The sequence below is a fragment of the Ranitomeya variabilis genome, chromosome 6, assembly GCF_051348905.1.
Source record: "Ranitomeya variabilis isolate aRanVar5 chromosome 6, aRanVar5.hap1, whole genome shotgun sequence".
In the NCBI taxonomy this organism is placed as follows: domain Eukaryota; kingdom Metazoa; phylum Chordata; class Amphibia; order Anura; family Dendrobatidae; genus Ranitomeya; species Ranitomeya variabilis.
The window spans coordinates 462,395,462-462,421,710 of NC_135237.1; positions in this window are offsets into that span (position 1 = coordinate 462,395,462).

The following is a 26,249-nucleotide window of genomic DNA, read 5'->3' on the forward strand; positions in this document are numbered from 1 at the left end:
TTTTTCCCTGACTTTAATTCCATGTGTTATACTTCAAATTTACAGAATGCATATTGATATATCCATGCTCCTCACACCTAGCCCTATCCTTCCATCTTATTTTGTCTCTTTCTTCAGCTTTGATGCCAGTCAAATGTTCTATTAACTGCAATCTGCTAATTACTCCCTGGTGTAAACTGTCCTCCTGCTCCTCCCTCCTTCCCTCTCTCACCTGGCTTCATTTCATGGACATTTGAATGGTATAAGTTGAATGGAACAGGTCAGGTACGACCTTGGTCAGATGCGACATCATTTGAAGTGATATCTTTAAAGTGTGACATCAGAAATATACCAGAAATCGGCCAGAAGGTAAGAATAGTCACTGTCTTCTAATTTTACTTGCCTTTCTTTTCTTCCCCTGCTCTTTAACCATGCTCACAATTGCCCTCACCATTTTTGCTCCACTAATCCTCACTCTCCTTCGCTATCCCCAAACCCCTGCACCCTCGAACCAAATAACTATCTCCCCCTCTCTCTTACCCCCCCACCTCGCTTCATCTGCAGACCTGCTCCTTAACCTCAGACCTCTCCTACTAAAATATAATATAAGCCTATCACTTTCCTTCACCCACCTGCTTTCCCTTTCTCTGCTCCTTCTCACTGCTGGTGACATATCCCTCAATCCTGCCCCCCCCCCCCGCCTCATACATCCCACTAATCCTCACCCCTATCCTTCTCACACTAAGAGAAACTCCCGCAATCCTTCACACTTAAAATCTGTGTGTAATAATTATAGGGGATAACTCAGGAGACTCTGCGTGGAACAAGACAACTACAGGACACAGTTTTATAAGTGGTAAAGTCTATATTAGCACACGGTGATTCAAACAGGTGCAGAGAGAAACTCAAGTCCACAACACTTGGTGCAAATAATAAACGCAGCTTAGCAGTCTATAGGAAACTTCAGAGCAAAATGCAATCAAGCAGAAAGTCTATGAAGCACAGTTATTCTTGTGGATACTTGACACGAATAAATCCTTGTCTTAGTCCAGGCACAGATAGATATGCTTATAGGCAGTTCAAATCATATCTTAGCTCAACCAGGGAGGCCTGGTTAATAGTCTCAGGTTAATGCAAAGCAGCAGCAGCTTACATGTCCAGCAAATGCAGGTGGAACTAAACACGAGCAGCAGATGAAGGAGGATTACTGGAAACTTGTGTATGCAGCAGGAACTCAGAGCAGAGTAGCAGGATCACCACACAGGTTCACAGGAGCAGGTGTACAGCCAGGGAGTAATCAGAGGTCAGGAGCTGGATGCAAGGCAGAATACTCTAGCACAGACTGAAGGCTGGGGTGGAGTTTTATAGCAGGAAGACACTGTGCACATGAGACCAAAGACGCCATCTTGGAAAAGGGCAGTAATGCACAAAAGGTAAAAAGTGTTCAGAGTCCTGACACTGTGCTACTGACCCCCGCCCCCCTGCTTCCTCTCTCTGGAGCACTTTGGAATGCACACTCCGTCTGTAACAAGCTCCATGTGATCCATGATCTCTTTACTTACCGCAACCTTTCCTTCCTGGCCCTCACTGAGACCTGGCTGACGCCCGATGACACGGGCTCCCCTGCTGCACTGGGTTACGGTGGCCTCCAATTTACCCACACTCCTCGCTCTGGCAACAGACATGGCGGAGGAGTGGGTTTCCTTCTTTCTAAAAACTGCTCCTTCAACCCTATCCAACCCCCACTTTCCCTTATCCTCCCTTCTTTCGAGGTCCAATCTGTCCGTATCTACTCTCCCTCTAATCTTCAAATGGCTGTCATATACCGACCACCGAGCTCAGCCACTGCCTTCATTCTCCACCTGGCTTCTTCACTTTCTGCTGACATCCCCACCATCATCATGGGTGACTTTAATATCCCTACAGACACCCGCCAGCCAGCAGCTTCCAAACTCCTGCCCCTTACTTAATCCTTTGGACTTACTCAGTGGTCCTACACAGCCACCTACACAGATGGACATACACTAGACCTCATCTTCACCCGCCTCTATTCCATATCTAATCTCATAACCTCTCCCTTCCCCCTATCTGACCACCATCTACTCACCTTCTCATCTTTGTCCTCCTCATCCATCCCCCACGTCCAGCCACTACCACATCCTCGCAGAAACCTCGCACACCTAGACATTCACAGACTCTCAGATTCTCTTCTACCTCTGTCCTCCAGATCTTCACTCCACGACATGGACAGCGCCACCGCTTTCTATAATGCCACCCTCACATCAACCATAGACTCAGTCGCCCCTCTCATGCATGGCAAAGTGCGACAAATCAATTGGCAACCCTGGCACAACAATCTCATAAAAAACTTCGACAAGCATCCAGGGTCGCGGAGCGGAATTGGAAGAAAACATGTCTGCCAGACAACTTCACTGCTTTCAAACAAGCTACACTTGCCTTCAAATTAGCCCTCACCTCTGCTAAACAGACCTATTTCACAAACCTTATATCTTCATTATCCCACTAGCCAAAACAACTGTTCAGCACATTTAACCCTCTCCTCCGCCCACCACTGCCTCCTTTCCAAATCACACCTCACCACCTGTGCACTTGACCCCATCTCTTCCCACCTGCTCCCCAACCTCAGTAAGGCTCAATCGAGCCTTAACCCATCTCTTCAACCTATCGCTATCTTCTGGTACCTTCCCCAGCAAACCTTGACCCAACTGCTATGCCCAGCTATCGCCCCATATCACTGCTCCCATATGCTTCAAAATTCCTTGAGCAGCATGTTCATGCCCAACTTAACTTCCACCTCTCATCTAACTCTTTCCTTGACAACCTCCAATCTGGCTTCCGCCCCACCACTCCACCGAAACCGCCCTGACCAAAATTACTAATGACTTACAGCCAAAGCTAACAGACAGTTCTACATCCTTCTCCTTCTTGACCTGTCCTCTGCCTTCAACACAGTCGACCACTGCCTACTGCTACAGATTCTTTCTTCCCTTGGCATCAAAGACCTTGCCCTGTCCTGGATTGCCTCATACCTTTCCAACCGCACAATTAGCGTTTCCCACTCCCACACTACCTCCTCGTCCTGCCCTCTCTCTGTTGGTGTCCCTCAAGGCTCTGTTCTGGGGCCCCTACTTTTTTCCTTCTATACCCTTGGCCTAGAACAACTCATAAATTCCCATGGCTTCCAGTACCACCTGTATGCTGATGACACTCAGATCTACCTCTCTGACCCAGATGTCACTTCTCTGCTGTCTAGAATCCCAGAGTGTATATCAGCCATATCCTCCTTATTCAACTCTCGCTTCCTAAAACTCAATGTAGACAAAACCAAACTCATCATCTTTCCTCCATCTCGTGTATCTCCCTTACCCGATCTATCTATTATGGTAAACGGCATCACGCGCTCTCCCGCACCTGAAATCCGCTGCCTTGGAGTAACTCTCAACTCTACCCTGTCCTTCAAACCGCATGTTCAAACTCATGCCACCTCCTGTCGCCTCCAACTCAAAAATATTGCCTGAATCCGTCTCTTCCTCAGCCCTCAATCTACTAAAACTCTTGTGCATGGCCTCATCATCTCCCGCCTTGCTTACTGCAACACCCTCCTCTGTGGCCTCCCCGCTAACTCTCTTGCACCACTCCAGTCTGTCCTCAACTCTGCTACCCAGCTAATCCACCTCTCTGCTCGCTACTCCCCTGTTTCTCTCCTCTGCAAATCCCTCCACTGGCTCCCAATTCCCCAACGAATCCAGTTCAAACTGCTAACGCTGATCTACAAAACCATCCACAACCTGTCCCCTCCCTATATCTCTGAACTAATCTACCAATATCTTCCCTCACGTAATCTTCGATCCTTCCAAGACCTCCTAGTCTCCTCCACACTTATTCGTTCCTCACACAACCGCCTCCAAAATTTCTCCCGAATATCCCCCATCCTCTGGAATTCCACGCAACACGTCTGACTATCCACCACCCTGGGATCCTTCAGACGGAACCTGAAAACCCATCTCTTCAGGAAAGCCAACAGCTCGCAATAACCATTCTGCCGCCTCATCACCACCAGAGCTGCCGCCTCACCACCACCAGAGCTGCTGCACCCCCGACCTTCTGTCTCTTCCCCATTAACCCGTAGAATGCAAGTCCCCAAGGACAGGGTCCTCTCCCCTCTGTACCAGTCTGTCATTGTAAATTTGTTTACTGTAAGCGATATTCATAATTCTGTATGTAACCCCCTTCTCATGTACAGCACCATGGAATTAATGGTGCCATATAAATAATAATAATTAAATAAAAAATACTTGCAGCTCCGATGTAATCCATTGAGATCCCTCGACATTCAGCGATTCTGTGCATCAACCTATGGAGCGTCGTTCTGAGAACACTTCATAGGTCACTCCCGGTCATGTCTCACGAGCGATGACGTTACTGACCATTGCCACCCCACCAGAGCAATCGGGAACAGCTGGGCAAAGTGCCCGAATTGATTTATGTAATGGATGTGTCAATTCTAGGGTGGCTATGGGCTGGTATTTTTAGGCTGGGAAGGGGCCAATATCCATGGACCTTCCCAGCCTGATAATATAGGCCCGCACCTGTCTGCTTTATCTTTGCTGGTTATCAACAAAATAATTAATTCATGATATAGATGCATTTTTGGGTACGTTCACGTACTTTACAACGCATGTCCTTTTTTCTGTGGATTTACTGCATCTAATGCAAGTCTATGGGTAAAGTCCTCACAGAAGACTGAGTGCCGCCCGTGTGCCGCCTAAGGACCACACGGACCGTGCAGGAGAGACAGCGCTACAGTAAGCGCTGTCCCCAGCGTGTGGTGCTGAAGCTGGCATTCATCCCTTCTGTCCTGCTCGGCTGAAAGCAGCGCTTGCAGGAGAGAAGGGATGAAAGATCAAGGTTTTTTTTGTTAAAAATAAAGTTTGGGGTCACCTCCCACGTCCCACCCCTCCCCACCCCCCGTGCGCCCGCCCGCTTGCAGAGAAATACTCACCCAGCTCCCGCGATGCCTCCTCTCAGCGCCGGCAGCTTGTCCTGTGTGAGCGGTCACGTGGTGCGCATATTCATCACTGTAATGAGCGGTACCATGTGACCGCTCACACAGGACATGCTGTCGGCACTGAGAGGAGAGTGGAGCTGGGTGAGTATTTCTCTGCAAGCGGGCGGGCGCACGGGGGCTGGGAGGCAGGAGGTGACCCCCAAACTTTATTTTTAACAAAAAAAAACAAAACTTGATTTTTCATCTCTTCTCTCCTGCAGGGGAGAAGAGATGAATGCGCCTTCAGCACCACACGCAGGGAGGACAGCGCTTACTGTAGCGCTGTCTCTCCTGCAGGCGGTACGTGCACACAGAGGAGAGTGCACACTGTTCTCCGTGTGCACGTGTGCGGGACGCTTTGCGGACCGTGCTGCCGGAATAAACGGACATGTCTCCGTGTTTTCAACACGGTCCGTGAAAACACGGAGACATGTGCATAGACCCATTCATTTGAATGGGTCTACGTGTGTCAGTGTCTCCGGTACGTGAGAAAACTGTCACTACATGTACCGGAGACACTGACTTGTGAAAGAGGCCTTAGAGCCAACCCCTTTAAATATAACTGAAGACAGTACTGGCAGGATGGTTGTGTTACTACAGGCATAGACGGAGATATCCAGTGCAGGTGAAGAAAAGACGGAGGAAACACAAGGAGCTCAGTGAGATGAGGTTTGAGATACAGAATAAATATGGAAGTAGAGGTCGCAGACAGAGCAGGAGGACTGGAGACTCAAGGAGGATGTGTATAGCGAGGTGTCATCAGCAAGAAGATGATATTAATGATACTGAAATCCAAACCCACAGATGGTCTGCCTGCCTATACAAAGGAAACAGGAGGAGGGAGGCCGCATTGTACCTGCAGGAACCCGACAGAGAGAAAGCACCTGGAGGATGTAGAGACGGCAATAAATACACCCTGAGTGCTGGTCACAGCGAGATGCTGTTTTTTTGCTGCATTTTTTTCCCGCATGAAAAATGTAGCGCTGGCAGGAAATGAGCTGGGTACATTACATGCATTTTTGAATCTGTCTTTTATGCATTCAATTGAATGTGTTAAAAAACACTGAAAGTATTAACATTCTGCAGCTCAAAAATGCACTGTATGAATGAGAGTTTAGAAATATAATGTATTTTTCTGTTACTATAAGGCTCTGCTGTTTTGGGGGTTTTTTTTGCACAAGGCAAAATGTGGTCGTACGAGAGATCAGATGAATGCTTGCTCTGCTCTCTCTCCTGACCTCTTGATACACACACACACTCAATTCCATACATGTAAGGTCTCTTTCACATTTGCGTCGGTACGGGCCCGTCGCTAAGCGTCGGCGTGACGTACCGACGCACGTTGTGAAACTTCGGCACAACGTGGGCAGTGGATGCAGTTTTTCAACGCATCCGCTGCCCATTGTAAAGTCCGGCGGAGGAGGGGGCAGAGTTCCGGCCGCGCATGCGCGGTAGGAAATGGCGGACCCGACGTACGAAAAAACATTCCCTTGAACGTTTTTTTCGTGACGGCGGTCCACCAAAACACGACGCATCCAGTGCACGACGGACGCGACGTATGGCCATACGTCGCGATCCGTCGGCAATACAAGTCTATGGGAAAAAACGCATCCTGCGGGCACATTTGCAGGATCCGTTTTTTCACCAAACCTACGCATTGCGATGGACGTCACACGACGCAAGTGTGAAAGAGGCCAAAGAGGGGAGAAAACCGCTGGCAGCAGAGCAAATCACCTGGATAGAGAAGGATCGAATGTTGGATTAAGGAATAACTGTCCTCTCATTACAGGTAAAGATGACAAACTTTGTAATCTTAGGCTACTTTCACACTAGCGTTGTTTGCTGTACGTCGCAATGCTTCGTTTAGGAGAAAAAACGCATCCTGCAAAGTTGCCCGCAGGATGCGTTTTTTCCCCATAGATTTACATTAGCGACGCATTGCGACGTATGGCCACACGTCGCAACCGTCGTGCGACAGTTGCGTCGTGTTTTGGTGGACCGTCGGCACAAAAAAAGTTACATGTAACGTTTTTTTGCCCGTCGTGTCCGCCATTTTCGACCACGCATGCGCGGCCGAAACTCCGACCCCTCCTCCCCGGACCTTACAATGGGGCAGCGGAAGCGTCGTAAGACTGCTTCCGCTGCCCACGTCGGGCATCACTTTCACAACGCGCGTCGGCACGTCGGGCCGACGCATAGCGACGGCCCCGTGCCAACGCTAGTGTGAAAGAAGCCTTATTAGTCTACGTTCACATTTGCGGTCTGCGCCGCAGCGTCGGGCGCCGCAGCGTCGCCGCATGCGTCATGCGCCCCTATATTTAACATGGGGGCGCATGGACATGCGTCGCACTTGCGTTTTGCGCCGCATGCGTCCCTGCGGCGCTCGCGTCCGAGCGCAGAGGACGCAGCAAGTTGCATTTTTGCTGCGTCCAAAATCAATAAAAAAAAGGACGCATGCGGCGCAAAACGCAGCGTTGTGCATGCGTTTTGCTGCGTTTTTGTTTGCGTTGTGCGTTGCGGCGCCGACGCTGCGGCGCACAACGCAAATGTGAACGTAGCCTTAGAGAAAACACTGCACAGCCTCCTCTACATTCACCGATTAAATCTGTCTTCAGTGATGGTAAGCTGAGCTTACTGAGAAATCAGGTTACAACTGCTGCCCACAGAGGAAGAAACTGGAGACAGAGACACACAGAGAAAACCCGTAAGATGCAAGTCATATCAGGACTTATTCAGACTTCAGTAATTTTTCTTGTACGTTAAAAAACAGTCCAGGTTTCATCAGTGATTTTCATCAGAGGGTCAGGTCAGGTTTTTACCATCAGAGTTTGGTCAGAGTTTCTTCCAGATAAAAAACAAAAGTGATGGAGGTTCTCCAGCTTCTCTTAATTACCGTATATACTCGAGTATAAGCCGACCCGAGTATAAGCCGACCCCCCTAATTTTGCCACAAAAAACTGGGAAAACTTATTGACTCGAGTATAAGCCTAGGGTGGAAAATGCAGCAGGTACCGGTGAATTTCAAAATTAAAAATAGATACTCCATACCGTTCATTATGGCCCCATAGATGCTCCACATAAAGCTGTGCCACATATAATGCTCTGCACCGTTCATTATGGCCCCATAGATGCTCCACATAAAACTGTGCCACATATAATGCTCTGCACCGTTCATTATGGCCCCATAAATGCTCCACATAAAGCTGTGCCATATATACAATGCTCTGCACCATTGCCCCATAGATACTCCACATAAAGCTGTGCCATATATACAATGCTCTGCACCGTTGCCCCATAGCTGTGCCATATAGTGCTCTGCACCGTTGCCCCATAGCTGTGCCATATATATAATGCTCTGCACCGTTGCCCCATAGCTGTGCGATATAGTGCTCTGCACCGTTGCCCCATAGCTGTGCCATATATATAATGCTCTGCACCGTTGCCCCATAGCTGTGCCATATATATAATGCTCTGCACCGTTGCCCCATAGCTGTGCCATATAGTGCTCTGCACCGTTGCCCCATAGCTGTGCCATATATATAATGCTCTGCACCGTTGCCCCATAGCTGTGCCATATATATAATGCTCTGCACCGTTGCCCCATAGCTGTGCCATATAGTGCTCTGCACCTTTCCCCCATAGCTGTGCCATATAGTGCTCTGCACCATTGCCCCATAGCTGTGCCATATAGTGCTCTGCACCGTTGCCCCATAGCTGTGCCATATAGTGCTCTGCACCATTGCCCCATAGCTGTGCCATATAGTGCTCTGCACCATTGCCCCATAGCTGTGCCATATAGTGCTCTGCACCGTCCATTATTGCCCCATAGCTGCTGCTGCTGCAATAAAAAAAAAAAAAAACATACTCACCTGTCTTGCTTGCAGCTCCTCGGCGCCATCTTCCCGGCGTCTCTCCGCACTGACTGATCAGGCAGAGGGCGGCGCGCACACTATATGCGTCATCGCGCCCTCTGCCTGAACAGTCAGTGCGGAGAGACGCCGGGAAGAAGGCGCGACGCCCGGCGTGTGGAACGAGGACAGGTGAATATGTAATACTTACCTGCTCCCGGCGTCCCGCTCCTTCCCCCGGACAGCTGCTCTTCGGTGCCGCAGCCTCTTTCTCTATCAGCGGTCACCGGCACCGCTGATTAGAGAAATGAATTATGCGGCTCCGCCCCTATGGGAGGTGGAGCAGCCTATTCATTTCTCTAATGAGCGGTCCCACGTGACCGCTCAGGGGAAGAGGCTGCGGCACCCGGAGACAGTGTGACAGGCAGGGGGAGCGTCAGGATCGCCGGGACTAGGTGAGTATATGACAGTGCTCACCCGCCGACCCCACCACCGATCATGACTCGAGTATAAGCCGAGAGGGGCACTTTCAGCCCCAAAATTTGGGCTGAAAATCTCGGCTTATACTCGAGTATATACGGTATGTATTATGCCTATTTATATAGCTCCATCATATTCTGCAGCACTTTTCAGACATTATCATCGCTGTCCCCTTTGGGGCTCATAATCTAAGTTCCCTAGCAGAATGTGTTTGAAATGTGAGAGGAAATCCACAGAGAACATACAAACTCCTTGCAGATGTTTCTTTGGTGGGATTGGAACTGAGGACACCAGCGCTGCATAGCAACAGTGCTAACCACTGATCCACCATGCTGTAATACAGTGCTAACCGCTGAGCCACCTTACTGTCTTAATAAACAGCTTCTCATAATAAACAGTCTGTGAAAAGCAATCCATAGACTTGCATTGGCGAGTTTGAGCCAAAACTTGAATAAAAATCAGACCTATCTCCATGATTTTATGAGGACCACTTGGTCTGCAGAAATATATGTACACATGAACAGCCCCATAGAATATGTTAGGCATGAGGGCGGTCTGAGAAGAGCACGGTTAGAACCTGTGCATGAAAAATTGCCATCTGACTGAGCCATAAGAGTCTGAGACAGCGTTACTCCTCATGTACACACACAATACATCTTATCCTGAAATAACAATTACCCTGTGAACAAGCTTGATCCTATTTCCCAGACATCATTTGTCACAGGAGCGTTGGGAGGCCGCCATGCACATTAAATGGTCAGCTGGTCCCACCAAAATTGGCTTGCATCAGTGTTGTTTGTAAGGCTAGCCAAACAGTCTGTAGCCATGCCGACCCATCTAGAGCGATGTTCTTTTGCGCCATCTACCAAGTGTGCCAAAATGGCTGCCCTGGGGCGCAGTAGGTAAGTAATGCTAACTTTGTTATTTATATTATTTCACTTTCAGGTAGCAAAAAGGCTATAGGCACCCCTGACCACCACTATATATGACAAGATTAAAGGGAACTTGTCATTTAGAACAAAAAATGCTGTAAATCTGCAGATTAATAGTGTTCTGAAACTGCCCATCACCTGCACTGATAGCCCCACTGCTGAGAGGATATCAAATTTATTTATCCCAGGCCAGTCACACGAACGTACCAGTGCTGCTTTAGTAACGACTCAGTGTATAGTGACTGGTGGCCCTAACCAAGCCCCGACACTGACTAGCAGCTCGCTCTGCACTGATACACTGCTGAGATGGTTGTCAGTCAGTTTTGGGGGCGTGGTTAGAGCCAACAGTCATGGTGTGCTGAGCAGTTACTGAAGCCACACCGATGCGCCTGTATGACTGAAAGCCGGAGGCCACCCGGGAGAAATAAAGTTCATTTTCTCCCCCATGCTGCACTTTCAGTACAGTGGATTGGCACCTTAATAATGTTATTAGTCTGTATATTAACCCTAAATCAGCCGGTGAATAGCCTTATCTGAGGGTAGCTTGCACGTTAATGACCGGGCCAATTTTTACAATTCTGACCACTGTCCCTTTATGAAGTAATAACTCTGGAACGCTTCAACAGATCTTGGCAATTCTGAGATGTTTTTTCGTGACATATTGTACTTCACGTTAATGGTAAAATTTCTTCGATATAACTTGTGTTTATTTGTTTAAAAAATGGAAATTTGGCGAAAATTTGAAAAATTTTGCAATTTTAAAAACTTTGTGGGCTCTCCATGCATGTGTTGTGACTGTGACACAGCCGCGACACATGCAGCTGCGACGCTGAACAGCTGATCAGCCGGAGTGATCCAGGTAGCAGGGTTCCCGCTGCAGCTTGTTCGGTAAGCGCTATAGCTTGCTGAATAAGGAGGGAGCAGAAGATATTCGCTCATCTCTATATATAATGCTTTTCTTATAGCCCTTATAGCCCTGTTATATGTCAATGTTACAAGCAAAGATTTCTACAATAACGAAAAAAGGTTACGAGGGGTTAAAGTTGTGTCCTTTACTACATATTATTATTTTTTCCGAGCAGAATTATAATATTTGAAGAACTTGTAAATATTTTACTTCTACTAATTATTTAGTGATTTAGATGTAATTACACTTAATAAATTGTACATGAAATAAATAGTGAGCGAAATCTTAACTGTCTAAAGAAATTACTGTGACCAAAGTCCCTTGAGTTTCCTTGTCCTCACACATTGTCAGATCAGTTTAATTAGTTTAGTGTGCATGTCAGGTTAATGAAAATGAAATTCAAATTCTTGTTGTACTTTTCTGATGTGAAAGTGCATTGCTATTTCTAGAATATTATATATATATAACATATATATATATATATATATATATATATATATATATATATACATATATATATATATTACATATATAATATATTAAACACCCGTTCATATTAGAAAATGACCAGTCTAAGGTCGAGTGCCCACCACCATATGCTCTGTCCAAGTGCAATCCGACAAAACATCGGTTCGAACCCAGACCAATGTTATGCCGTGTGCGAGTGTGATCCAATATTCGCCCATTCAAGTCTATGGGTGCGTTGAAAATATCGGACTGCACTCGAATTACTTCTGCACAATGACACAATGGAGAAAATGGAGAAATGTTGCTCTCCATCTTCTCAGTGTGCTCCAATTCTCTCATCCAAGAGACCAAGAGAATGTGATCACAGTATGCTGACACTATGACCAGAGTTTGATTTGAGTGTCATTTGCCTAATCTTGGATGGGAGAATCTACGGCCGTCTGACCCTAGCCTTAAGGTGACCATACACCTTCAAGTTTGATGGAATTCGACATTGTCAATTCCTTTTTTTTGCCACTTTCATCTTTTGGCAAAGGAAGTTGAGGGAACACTATTATTTTTGGGGAACCAGTCTGTATGTGAGTGCTCCCTGACTTTCTTTTGCCAAAAGAGGATTCAGACGACGCTCATCTACTGCATAGGACTAACTAAAAGCTACGTTCCCACAAGTTTTCATGGCTCCATCAGGGGTTTTGTTATTTTAATGTCAAGAATAGTGAAATCTACAGTACAATTCTTGATGCAAAAAATATTGGATTCCCAAAGAAAACTGATGGCTCATCATAAAGTATCCAGCATAGCAATCAAAGCTCGGGAGTGAACGGAAGCCTAGTATCCTACAGTTCCTGTTTTATGTTTACATAGAAGTTTAGAAAAGGTTCTTCAAATTATAGTCTTTTTTATTTTGCAATCCAGAAGAAATATAATCTCTCAGAAAAAAATATAATTTTGTAATCCAGATTGTGAAACTTAGAAATAGGATGAAGAAAGAAGCCCATCATGTTGGTGAGAAGCTGTGAAGAGGTGTAGAAATTGTTATTCCCAGTTGTCTCACAAAACCAGGACCTTCTTCCGGAGACGAAATGACAAATGTACTTGAGGCAGGTTTTACTGTCAATAAAGTTTGTTTGAAAAAGAAAATGCTGTTCAAATAGTTAATTTATACATAATTGATACATATTAAAATAAAGGACAATGTAAATTAGCCAATTATCCCCAAAACAATTGTTCTTGGTCATTGGCCACTGATCAGCCAATGGGCAAGTACAATGTGCCTTCTATGGCTGATTCGATCATGTATGAATAAAAATCATAATTTTTGTACTTATTTGACTGTCCTGTTAAGACTTTTTGTAAATGGCCATCACCTGTTGTGGGCCTCCGTCCAGGGGTCTTCCTGACTGTCCATCACTTTTCACAACAAGAATATAGGACAGAATGCAGCAATATGCTTTTAAAATTGGCAGAAACTTTGAAGGAGCCCAACAGACCTTCATTATAGGCCATCAGAGTCTATCAGTCCTATTTAGAAATTGAAGGGCATAGAGCAAGTGTGAACACCGCCTGAACAGGATCCGAGATCTGCCAGTGTAATGTATACGATCCAGTGCTCAATAAGTGAAAGTATTAATAGTTAGCAGACTCAATATTTTTAGAAACAGCAAAATACGAAGGATGAGAGGGTTTAAGAGATGAAATCCTCCTCCCTTATACTGGTTCACAATCTCGGCATTACTATATTCCGCAAACCTTGGAGAGTGCAAGAGATGTGCTGATGAGTATGAAAATGAATCAAGGCCACGAATAGCACAGAGACTGTAATAACTGCTTATAAGAGGGTAAAAATGTAATAATCACAGGCGGAAGAGTAAGAAGAGGAGCTTGGTCACGTGCTCATTTTTCCTCTAATGCTCAGAGAAATGACTTGGGAAGATAAATTAAGAGGAGATAATGGTCCTTGAGACCCATCTTGCCAACTCTTTAGGATATTGTTATCAATGAGCCTCTACTCTCAAATATCCATAGAGAGTATTCTGACATTACACTGAAATAGCACATGTCAAATACTGAATTTTTTTTAAAGAGCTATTCCCCCAAAAAATCTAATTATTCACTCTCCATATGATTCAGAGATCGAGGCTCTAAAATCCTGAGAACGGAGCTCTGCAGCCCTGTTCTGAATTTATGAACTATCTTTTATAGTGTCATTAATTCCACAGCGCTTTACAGACATCATAGTCACTGTCCCCATTGGGGTTCACAATCCAAATTCCTTATCAGTATGTTTTTGGAGTGTGAGAAGAAACCCAAACAAGCATGGGGAGAAGATGCAAACTCCTTGCAAATGTCATCCTTAGTGGGATTTGAAACCCAGACCTCAGCATGCTAGACACTGAGCCACCATGCTGCTGAATGCATCAGTGGGGTGTATACCCCACCTCAATTTATGGGATTGTAGGGAAAAGCTGTACTCCGCAGTGCCATACACAGTGCATGGAGCAGAGGCCGAGCATGCGCACCTCCACTCTTTTCACTACAAGTTTGCAGAGCTCTGTTCTCAAGGTTCAAGAGTTTTGATGTCTGGATCCTATGGAGAGTGGCTAATTGCAGCCTCGTTATCAGGGTCCCATTTTTTGATGCCCCAACTACTGAGACCCTCAGTTATTAGCAAGTTATCCCTTATTGTTTGGATAGGCGATCACTTGATTTTTGGGGGGAATAACCCTTTAAATTTGCCTATTTTTCTGCACAGTTTATAGTTCTTTTAGCCATGTATATCCCACTTTGGTCGACATATCCAGACCTTAACAAATATCCATTTTCACCAGAGCACTTCATATTCAGCTAAATATCGGACTTTGCAATCAGGGGTTTTGGCTGCTATTAGATTTTCTGCTATTAGATTTTGCATTCACGATTGTGTTAAACTTTATGAAAGCGTCTGAAAAGGAAACTCCACCCAAATTACATAATCCCAGTATTAGCCTTTTTTGTCATTGATTTATCTGTGCAGTCTTTTCATTTTCATTCTTTTCTGGCTACCTCATCTTTTACCTATGGAACCAGTCACACAATATTCACATTTAATCAGTTCAATCAAGACCAGGCCAATTTACCCCCCATTAATGACTAGGCTTTGTTTAAAAGCTCAACAATATTTTTTTCATGTTCTTATTCAATAAGCTGTGTGCCTTTTTATGCGATACACTTGCGCTTTATATTTGTATTTTATATACATATCATGTAAAAAAAAGTGTGTTTTATCGCTTTTCTACTCTTAGATCTTAGTTTTACTCCACCTTAGATCTCATTGAGACATACTTTTGTTTTCTCATATGTAAAAAAATTGACTGTATTTTAACAATTTTCATCCATTTTTTCTTTGTGTGTCTGCTTTTACCATCAATGAGGCACCAGTTTTTCTCATGCAAAAAAGAAAACTCAAAGTGTCGACTTCCAATTAAACATTATTAAACAGACGGTGCTTGGATGCCCCATGGGTACATGTCCTTTCCGGGAAGAACGTGCATGAAAAACAGAAGACTGAGTGAGGCCTTAAGCTTCAAAAATCTCAACATTTGGGGAAAGCTTTTGTTGACTATACATGATGAGATCTTAGGGTATGTTCACACTGAGTTTTTTCCAAAAGCCAAAAACTATTAGTTTGCTAGTGGAAGCTGCTTTAAGAAAAAAATGTTATTTGTGAAATTTTTGGAGGTGTTTTTAGTTTCCTAAAGCGATTTTGAAAAGCTTTTTTCTTGTGCTTTTTGTTCCTGAAGCTTTCTTACGAGCCTTTGGATTCGACAGTGCCTAGTTTAGAACATATTCCATCAGCAACATCTTCAAAGAAATGACATGCACATTATTTTCTCCAACCAGTCATTTTTGATAGCCTGAATAATTAAAAAGAAGCTCAAAACATGATTAGCAAGTTGTTTTTCCACAGAAATGAATGGTAAAATTCTTTTTCATTTTTTGAGCACTTTTTCTGGTGTTTTTTTACGGTGGACCTGCACAAAATACATCTGAAAAAGATGCAGCTTGAATATAGTTTTAGAGGAGTCTTTTGGAGTGGGTCTGTACTGAAAAACTCCTGAAAAATCACATAAAAAGTTTAACAGACTCCCCCTGTTAATTTCCATTGTAAAGCAAGATGATTTTCAGGAATTCCCTTGAAAAAAATGCTGTGTGTATTTTGTGTAGCTAAAGAGTGTGTTCACACTGATTTTTTTTAAGCTGAGTTTTTGGAGCAGAAGGGTCATGTGCACACTTTGAGTATTTGGTGAGTTTTTTTACCTCAGTATTTGTAAGCCTACACCAGGAGAGGAACAATCAGAAGAAAAATATAATAGAAACACGTCACCATCACTACTTCTGCATTTCTCCCCCACTCCTGGCTTTGGCTTACAAATACTGAGGTAAAAAAACTCACTACATACTCAATGTGTGCAGGTGGCCAAACTATTCAAAAAGCGCAAGTTCAAAAAACATCAGTGTTGATTGGAAAGCTTTGGAAGTTTCTGTTCCAAAAACTCAGCAAAAAATCAGTGTGAACTTGAGGAGTTTTTGTAGTAAAAGAAGAATATGTACACTTTTGTGCCACTATAAAAAAAAAAGCATTTAGAAAAGAAGCAGGTGCCGGAACTTCCGCAGCAAAAAACAACGGCAAAGCTGCTCTGGGTAAAAGACTGCCATTGTTTTCTGGAAGCAGCTGCTTAAAAATCGGCAGCTCTGCCGTCAGATAAAAATAAATTGTGTGCACACATCCTAAGGCTGGGGTCACACTTAGCGTAGGGGAATATGGTCCATTTTTTTACAGGCATAATACGCAGAAATGATCCCAAAACAGTGATCCGTATGACATACGTAGGCAAGGTGTGGCTGCGTATTTTGCACATGTAAACCTCCGTATGCAATCTGTATGGCATCCGTACAGCGAGATTTTCTTGCTGGCTTGCAAAATGGACATAGAATGGATCCATGGGCTCAAATGTTCGCTATATATATATATATATATATATATATATATATAGACTGTATATATGTTAGTGAGACACACATATATATATATATATATATATATATATTTCATACAGCGCTAGATAGCTTTAAAGCCGGTAATTCAATTGCCAGCTTTTGCTATCTCCTTATCGAACCCGAGAGGATATGAGACATGGTCTACATACAGTAAACATTTCATATCCCTTATTTTTTACATATTCCTCACTAATAATGTTAGTAGAGTGTGTGTGCAAAATTTGGGGGCTTTAGCTTTTAAAATAAAAGGTTAAATCATGGAAAAAACTGCCATGGGCTCCCGCACAATTTTCTCCGCCAGAGTGGGAAAGCCAGTGACCGAGGACAGATATTAATAACCTAGAGAGGGACCATGGTTATTGGCCCCCCCCCCTGGCTAAAAACATGTGCCCCCAGCCACCCCAGAAAAGGCACATCTGTAAGATGCACCTATTCTGGTACTTAGCCTCTCTTTTCCCACTCCCGAGTAGCAGCTGGATATGGGGTAATAAAGGGTTAATGTCACCTTGCTAATGTAAGGTGACATTAAGCCTGGTTAATAATGGAGAGATGTCAATAAGACACCTATCCATTATTAATCCAATAGTAGTAAAAGATGCACCCCCTGGTGGCATAAACTCATATGAACTCTAGCGTGGGAATTTTTCAGCTAGAACCCCCAAATTTTGCACACACACTTTACTAACATTATTAATGAGGCATATGTAAAAAAAATAAGGGATATTATTTACTGTATGTAAACCATGTCTCATATCTTGTCGGGTTTGACAAGGAGATAGCAAAAGCCGGCAATTGAATTACCGGCTGTTCTGCTATCTAGCTCTGTATTAAATAAATAAATAAATAAATATATATATATACAGTATATATATATATATATATATATATATATACACTCACTGGCCACTTTATTAGGTACACCTGTCCAACTTCTTGTTAACACTTAATTTCTAATCAGCCAATCACATGGCGGCAACTCAGTGCATTTAGGCATGTAGACATGGTCAAGACAATCTCCTGCAGTTCAAACCGAGCATCAGTATGGGGAAGAAAGGTGATTTGAGTGCCTTTGAACGTGGCATGGTTGTTGGTGCCAGAAGGGCTGGTCTGAGTATTTCAGAAACTGCTGATCTACTGGGATTTTCACGCACAACCATCTCTAGGGTTTACAGAGAATGGTCCGAAAAAGAAAAAAAATCCAGTGAGCGGCAGTTCTGTGGGCGGAAATGCCTTGTTGATGCCAGAGGTCAGAGGAGAATGGGCAGACTGGTTCGAGCTGATAGAAAGGCAACAGTGACTCAAATCGCCACCCGTTACAACCAAGGTAGGCCTAAGAGCATCTCTGAACGCACAGTGCGTCGAACTTTGAGGCAGATGGGCTACAGCAGCAGAAGACCACACCGGGTACCACTCCTTTCAGCTAAGAACAGGAAACTGAGGCTACAATTTGTACAAGCTCATCGAAATTGGACAGTAGAAAATTGGAAAAACGTTGCTTGGTCTGATGAGTCTCGATTTCTGCTGCGACATTTGGATGGTAGGGTCAGAATTTGGCGTAAACAACATGAAAGCATGGATCCATCCTGCCTTGTATGGAGCATCTTTGGGATGTGCAGCCGACAAATCTGCGGCAACTGTGTGATGCCATCATGTCAATATGGACCAAAATCTCTGAGGAATGCTTCCAGCACCTTGTTAAATCTATGCCACGAAGAATTGAGGCAGTTCTGAAGGCAAAAGGGGGTCCAACCCGTTACTAGCATGGTGTACCTAATAAAGTGGCCGGTGAGTGTATGTCTCAATGACATACAGTACAGACCAAAAGTTAGGACACACCTTCTCATTTAAAGATTTTTCTGTATTTTCATGACTATGAAAATTGTAAATTCACACTGAAGGCATCAAAACTTTGAATTAACACATGTGGAATTATATACTTAACAAAAATTGTGAAACAACTGAAAATATGTCTTATATTCTAGGTTCTTCAAAGTAGCCAAGTGTGAGCTTTGCACACTCTTGGCATTCTCTTGATGAGCTTCAAGAGGTAGTCACCGGGAATGGTTTTCACTTCACAGGTGTGCCCTGTCAGGTTTAATAAGTGGGATTTCTTGCCTTATAAATGGGTTTGGGACCATCACCATCAGTGTTGTGCAGAAGTCTGGTGCATACACAGCTGATAATCCTACTGAATAGACTGTTAGAATGTGTATTATGGCAAGAAAAAAGCAGCTAAGTAAAGAAAAACGAGTGGCCATCATTACTTTAAGAAATGAAGGTCAGTCAGTCTGAAAAATTGGGAAAATGTTGTGAAATTGGATTTTGGGCTCCCCCGGTGGCCACTGGTGGAATTGAACTGGTGTGCATCATCCTCTCTGTTCACCTGTTTCCATCAGGATGTGGGAGTCGCTATTTAGCCTTGCTCCTCTGTCACTTCCATGCCGGTCAACATTGTAATCAGAAGCCTTTCTGTGCATGTTCCTGCTGCTAGACAACTCCCAGCTAAGTTGGACTTAGTCCTTGTTTGTTTTTGCATTTTGTTCCAGTTCACAGCTGTAGTTTCGTTTCTGTGTCTGGAAAGCTCTTGTGATCTGAAATTGCCACTCTGATGTTATGAGTTAATACTAGAGTCTTAAAGTAATTTCAGGATGGTATTTTGATAGGGTTTTCAGCTGACCATGAAAGTGCCCTTTCTGTCTTCCTGCTATCTAGTAAGCGGACCTCAATTTTGCTAAACCTATTTTCATACTACGTTTGTCATTTCATCTAAAATCACCGCCAATATTTGTGGGGGCCTCTGTCTGCCTTTCGGGGAAATTCCTCTAGAGGTGAGCCAGGACTATATTTTCCTCTGCCAGGATTAGTTAGTCCTCCGGCCGGCGCTGGGCGTCTAGGGATAAAACGCAGGCTACGCTACCCGGCTACTGTTAGTTGTGCGGCAGGTTTAGTTCATGGTCAGTTTAGTTTCCATCCTTCCAAGAGCTAGTTCGTATGTTTGCTGGGCTATGTTCTCTTGCCATTGAGAACCATAACAGTTTGACCGGACAAAAAGGGTTAAATTAATTGACAGAGAAAGGAGAGAAAAGAGAAGTCTGCTGAAGATTTTTTTTTTTTTTTTCTCAGTTCTGAGTGTGCTTGTAATTGAATCTCTTGCAAGTCTGCCTATATTGCAGCCTTTCTCTCTCTCTCTCCTTCTAATCCTGGAATGGCTCTGTGTTCACCTGTTTAAAATGGATATTCAGAGTTTAGCTGCAGGTTTGAATAATCTCACCACGAAAGTTCAACTTACAAGATTTTGTTGTTCATGTTCCTATATCTGAACCTAGAATTCCTTTGCCTGAATTTTTCTCGGGGAATAGATCTTGCTTTCAAAATTTCAAAAATAATTGCAAGTTGTTTTTGTCCCTGAAATCTCGCTCTGCTGGAGATCCTGCTCAGCAGGTCAGGATTGTGATTTCCTTGCTCCGGGGCGACCCTCAGGATTGGGCTTTTGCATTGGCTCCAGGGGATCCTGCGTTGCTCAATGTGGATGCGTTTTTTCTGGCCTTGGGGTTGCTTTATGAGGAACCTCAGTTAGAACTTCAGGCGGAAAAGGCCTTGATGTCCCTATCTCAGGGGCAAGACGAAGCTGAAATATACTGCCAGAAATTCCGTAAATGGGCTGTGCTTACTCAGTGGAATGAGTGCGCCCTGGCGGCGAATTTCAGAGAGGGTCTCTCTGATGCCATTAAGGATGTTATGGTGGGGTTCCCTGTGCCTGCGGGTCTGAATGAGTCCATGACAATGGCTATCCAGATCGATAGGCGCCTGCGGGAGCGCAAACCTGTGCACCATTTGGCGGTGTCTACTGAGAAGACGCCAGAGAATATGCAATGTGATAGAATTCTGTCCAGAAGTGAACGGCAGAATTTTAGACGAAAAAATGGGTTGTGCTTTTATTGCGGTGATTCAACTCATGTTATATCAGCATGCTCTAAGCGTACTAAGAAGCTTGATAAGTCTGTTTCAATTGGCACTTTACAGTCTAAGTTTATTCTATCTGTGACCCTGATTTGTTCTTTATCATCTATTACCGCGGATGCCTATGTCGACTCTGGCGCCGCTTTGAGTCTTATGGATTGGTCCTTTGCCAAACGCTGTGGGTATGATTTGGAGCCTCTTGAAACTCCTATACCCCTGAAGGGGATTGACTCCACCCCATTGGCTAGCAATAAACCACAATACTGGACACAAGTAACTATGCGGATTAATCCGGATCACCAGGAGATTATTCGCTTTCTTGTGCTGTATAACCTACATGATGTGTTGGTGCTTGGATTGCCATGGCTGCAATCTCATAACCCAGTCCTTGACTGGAAAGCTATGTCTGTGTTAAGTTGGGGATGTAAGGGGACGCATGGGGACGTACCTGTGGTTTCCATTTTATCATCTATTCCCTCTGAGATTCCTGAATTCTTGACTGAATATCGTGACGTTTTTGAAGAACCTAAGCTTGGTTCATTACCTCCGCACCGGGAGTGCGATTGTGCCATAGATTTGATTCCGGGTAGTAAATACCCTAAGGGTCGTTTATTTAATCTGTCTGTGCCTGAACATGCTGCTATGCGAGAATATATAAAGGAGTCCTTGGAAAAGGGACATATTCGTCCTTCGTCATCTCCCTTAGGAGCCGGTTTTTTCTTTGTGGCTAAGAAAGATGGCTCTTTGAGGCCGTGCATTGATTATCGGCTTTTGAATAAAATCACGGTTAAATATCAATATCCGTTGCCACTGCTGACTGATTTGTTTGCTCGCATAAAGGGGGCCAAGTGGTTCTCTAAGATAGATCTTCGTGGGGCGTATAATTTGGTGCGAATTAAGCAGGGGGATGAGTGGAAAACCGCATTTAATACGTCCGAGGGCCACTTCGAGTATTTGGTGATGCCTTTTGGTCTTTCAAATGCCCCTTCAGTCTTTCAGTCCTTTATGCATGACATTTTCCGTGATTATTTGGATAAATTTATGATTGTGTATCTGGATGATATTTTGATTTTTTCGGATGACTGGGACTCTCATGTCCAGCAGGTTAGGAGGGTTTTTCAGGTTTTGCGGTCTAATTCCTTGTGTGTGAAGGGTTCTAAGTGCGTTTTTGGGGTTCAAAAGATTTCCTTTTTGGGATATATTTTTTCCCCCTCTTCCATCGAGAGGGATCCTGTCAAGGTTCAGGCTATTTGTGATTGGACGCAACCCTCTTCTCTTAAGAGTCTTCAGAAATTTTTGGGCTTTGCTAATTTTTATCGTCGATTTATTGCTGGTTTTTCTGATGTTGTTAAGCCATTGACTGATTTGACTAAGAAGGGTGCTGATGTTGCTGATTGGTCCCCTGCTGCTGTGGAGGCCTTTCGGGAGCTTAAGCGCCGCTTTTCTTCCGCCCCTGTGTTGCGTCAGCCTGATGTTGCTCTTCCTTTTCAGGTTGAGGTCGACGCTTCTGAAATCGGAGCTGGGGCAGTTTTGTCGCAGAGAAGTTCCGATTGCTCCGTGATGAGACCTTGTGCTTTTTTCTCGCGTAAATTTTCGCCCGCCGAGCGGAATTATGATGTTGGGAATCGGGAGCTTTTGGCCATGAAGTGGGCTTTTGAGGAGTGGCGTCATTGGCTTGAGGGGGCTAGACATCAGGTGGTGGTATTGACTGACCACAAAAATCTAATTTATCTTGAGTCCGCCAGACGCCTGAATCCTAGACAGGCGCGCTGGTCGTTGTTTTTCTCTCGGTTTAATTTTGTGGTGTCCTACCTGCCGGGTTCTAAGAATGTTAAGGCGGATGCCCTTTCTAGGAGTTTTGAGCCTGACTCCCCTGGTAATTCTGAACCTACAGGTATCCTTAAGGATGGAGTGATATTGTCTGCCATTTCTCCAGACCTGCGGCGGGCCTTGCAGGAGTTTCAGGCGGATAGACCTGATCGTTGCCCACCTGGTAGACTGTTTGTTCCTGATGATTGGACCAGTAAAGTCATTTCTGAGGTTCATTCTTCTGCGTTGGCAGGTCATCCTGGAATCTTTGGTACCAGGGATTTGGTGGCAAGGTCCTTCTGGTGGCCTTCCCTGTCTCGAGATGTGCGAGGCTTCGTGCAGTCTTGTGACGTTTGTGCTCGGGCCAAGCCTTGTTGTTCTCGGGCTAGTGGATTGTTGTTGCCCTTGCCTATCCCGAAGAGGCCCTGGACGCACATCTCGATGGATTTTATTTCGGATCTTCCTGTTTCTCAGAAGATGTCTGTCATCTGGGTGGTGTGTGATCGTTTCTCTAAGATGGTCCATTTGGTTCCCCTGCCTAAGTTGCCTTCTTCTTCCGAGTTGGTTCCTCTGTTTTTTCAAAATGTGGTCCGTTTGCATGGTATTCCGGAGAATATCGTTTCTGACAGAGGTACCCAATTCGTGTCTAGATTTTGGCGAGCATTCTGTGCTAGGATGGGCATAGATTTGTCTTTCTCGTCTGCTTTCCATCCTCAGACTAATGGCCAGACCGAGCGGACGAATCAGACCTTGGAGACATATTTGAGGTGTTTTGTGTCTGCAGATCAGGATGATTGGGTTGCTTTTTTGCCTTTAGCGGAGTTTGCCCTCAATAATCGGGCCAGTTCTGCCACCTTGGTGTCTCCCTTTTTCTGTAATTCGGGGTTTCATCCTCGATTTTCTTCTGGTCAGGTGGAATCTTCGGATTGTCCTGGAGTGGATGCTGTGGTGGAGAGGTTGCATCAGATTTGGGGGCAGGTGGTGGACAATTTGAAGTTGTCCCAGGAGAAGACTCAGCTTTTTGCCAACCGCCGGCGTCGGGTTGGTCCTCGGCTTTGTGTTGGGGACTTGGTGTGGTTGTCTTCTCGTTTTGTCCCTATGAGGGTTTCTTCCCCCAAGTTTAAGCCTCGGTTCATCGGCCCGTACAAGATATTGGAGATTCTTAACCCTGTGTCCTTCCGTTTGGACCTCCCTGCATCTTTTTCTATTCATAATGTTTTTCATCGGTCATTATTGCGCAGGTATGAGGTACCGGTTGTGCCTTCCGTTGAGCCTCCTGCTCCGGTGTTGGTTGAGGGCGAGTTGGAGTACGTTGTGGAAAAAATCTTGGACTCCCGTGTTTCCAGACGGAAACTCCAGTATCTGGTCAAATGGAAGGGATACGGTCAGGAGGATAATTCTTGGGTGACTGCCTCTGATGTTCATGCCTCCGATTTGGTCCGTGCCTTTCATAGGGCTCATCCTGATCGCCCTGGTGGTTCTGGTGAGGGTTCGGTGCCCCCTCCTTGAGGGGGGGTACTGTTGTGAAATTGGATTTTGGGCTCCCCCGGTGGCCACTGGTGGAATTGAACTGGTGTGCATCATCCTCTCTGTTCACCTGTTTCCATCAGGATGTGGGAGTCGCTATTTAGCCTTGCTCCTCTGTCACTTCCATGCCGGTCAACATTGTAATCAGAAGCCTTTCTGTGCATGTTCCTGCTGCTAGACAACTCCCAGCTAAGTTGGACTTAGTCCTTGTTTGTTTTTGCATTTTGTTCCAGTTCACAGCTGTAGTTTCGTTTCTGTGTCTGGAAAGCTCTTGTGATCTGAAATTGCCACTCTGATGTTATGAGTTAATACTAGAGTCTTAAAGTAATTTCAGGATGGTATTTTGATAGGGTTTTCAGCTGACCATGAAAGTGCCCTTTCTGTCTTCCTGCTATCTAGTAAGCGGACCTCAATTTTGCTAAACCTATTTTCATACTACGTTTGTCATTTCATCTAAAATCACCGCCAATATTTGTGGGGGCCTCTGTCTGCCTTTCGGGGAAATTCCTCTAGAGGTGAGCCAGGACTATATTTTCCTCTGCCAGGATTAGTTAGTCCTCCGGCCGGCGCTGGGCGTCTAGGGATAAAACGCAGGCTACGCTACCCGGCTACTGTTAGTTGTGCGGCAGGTTTAGTTCATGGTCAGTTTAGTTTCCATCCTTCCAAGAGCTAGTTCGTATGTTTGCTGGGCTATGTTCTCTTGCCATTGAGAACCATAACAGGAAAACTTTGAAAGTGTCCCCAAGTGCAGTTGAAAAAACCATCAAGCGCTACAAAGAAACTGACTCACATGAGGACCGCTCCAGGAAAGGAAGACCAAGAGTCACCTCTGCTTCTGAGGATAAGTTTATCCGAGTCACCAGCCTCAGAAATCGCAGCTTAACAGCAGCTCAGATTAAAGACCAGGTCAATGCCACACAGAGTTGTAGCAGCAGACACATCTCTACAACAACTGTTAAGAGGAGACTTTGTGCAGCAGGCCTTCATGGTAAAATAGCTGCTAGGAAACCACTGCTAAGGACAGGCAACAAGCAGAAGAGACTTGTTTGGGCTAAAGAACACAAGGAATGGACATTAGACCAGTGGAAATCTGTGCTTTGGTCTGATGAGTCCAAATTTGAGATCTTTGGTTCCAACCACTGTATCTTTGTGCGATGCAGAAAAGGTGAACGGATGGACTCTACATGCCTGGTTCCCCCCGTGAAGCATGGAGGAGGAGGTGTGATGGTGTGGGGGTGCTTTGCTGGTGACACTGTTGGGGATTTATTCAAAATTAAAGGCATACTGAACCAGCATGGCTACCACAGCATCTTGCAGTGGCATGCTATTCCATCCGGTTTGCGTTTAGTTGGACCATAATTTATTTTTCAACAGGACAATGACCCCAAACACACCTCCAGGCTGTGTAAGTGCAGCGCCCCAGAGTTCTGGTCGTTGCAGTACTGTGGATCCGCCACTATGGGGAGCCATGGTGCGTTCGATGGCACTGAAGGAGTTCATCTGACCAGGTATCACAGACACCAATATGTTTCACAGCAGGGCCTCCGGGGGGAGCTAAGGGTGCTATTCATTAGGCCACTCCCCACCATAGTGGGTAAACTGGGGGTCAGGCAGGAAGTTAGGAGAGAAAGCTGACTGGATTGAATGAAGCAACACCTTGTGGCAGAGGGTGTTGTGGAGGAAGAGACAGTAGGGTCTCTGTCAGGGGTGGGATCCTGACAGAGGCTTGGCATTGGAAAGAACGTAACGGGACCGTGCCTGCTCAGCATAGCGGCGGTGCCCAAGAAAGGACTAGAAGCGAGATAGATTGTGCTGAGTGAGAAACGAGATCAAGCAAAAAGGAGAATACCAGTAGGGGTCATGCTGTAGGACCGGAGCCACATCCTACTGAGGCGCATTACCGGTGGCCGGAACGCCGAGGGAGTGGAATAGCATACAGCTTCAAGCCATACTCCAAACAGCGGCAGGACAGTCAGTTTAAGGCGGGCTGTCTACCACATATCACCTATGAAGTCTTGGGGGGCAATTGCGGGAGAGGGGCGTCTCTAGGGTCCCAGAAGAACTCCAGGCCTACCTGACAAACGGGTGCCGTTCCAACCTAAATAACAGGGAGGGATGGAATACGAGAAGAACATCAGTGAATCGAGTTGTGAGGGAACTTAAGAAACAGACACAACAGTTGTGGGGTACTTTCCGTGAGCACAGCAGGGAAGGACTACAACACATAGCGCTAA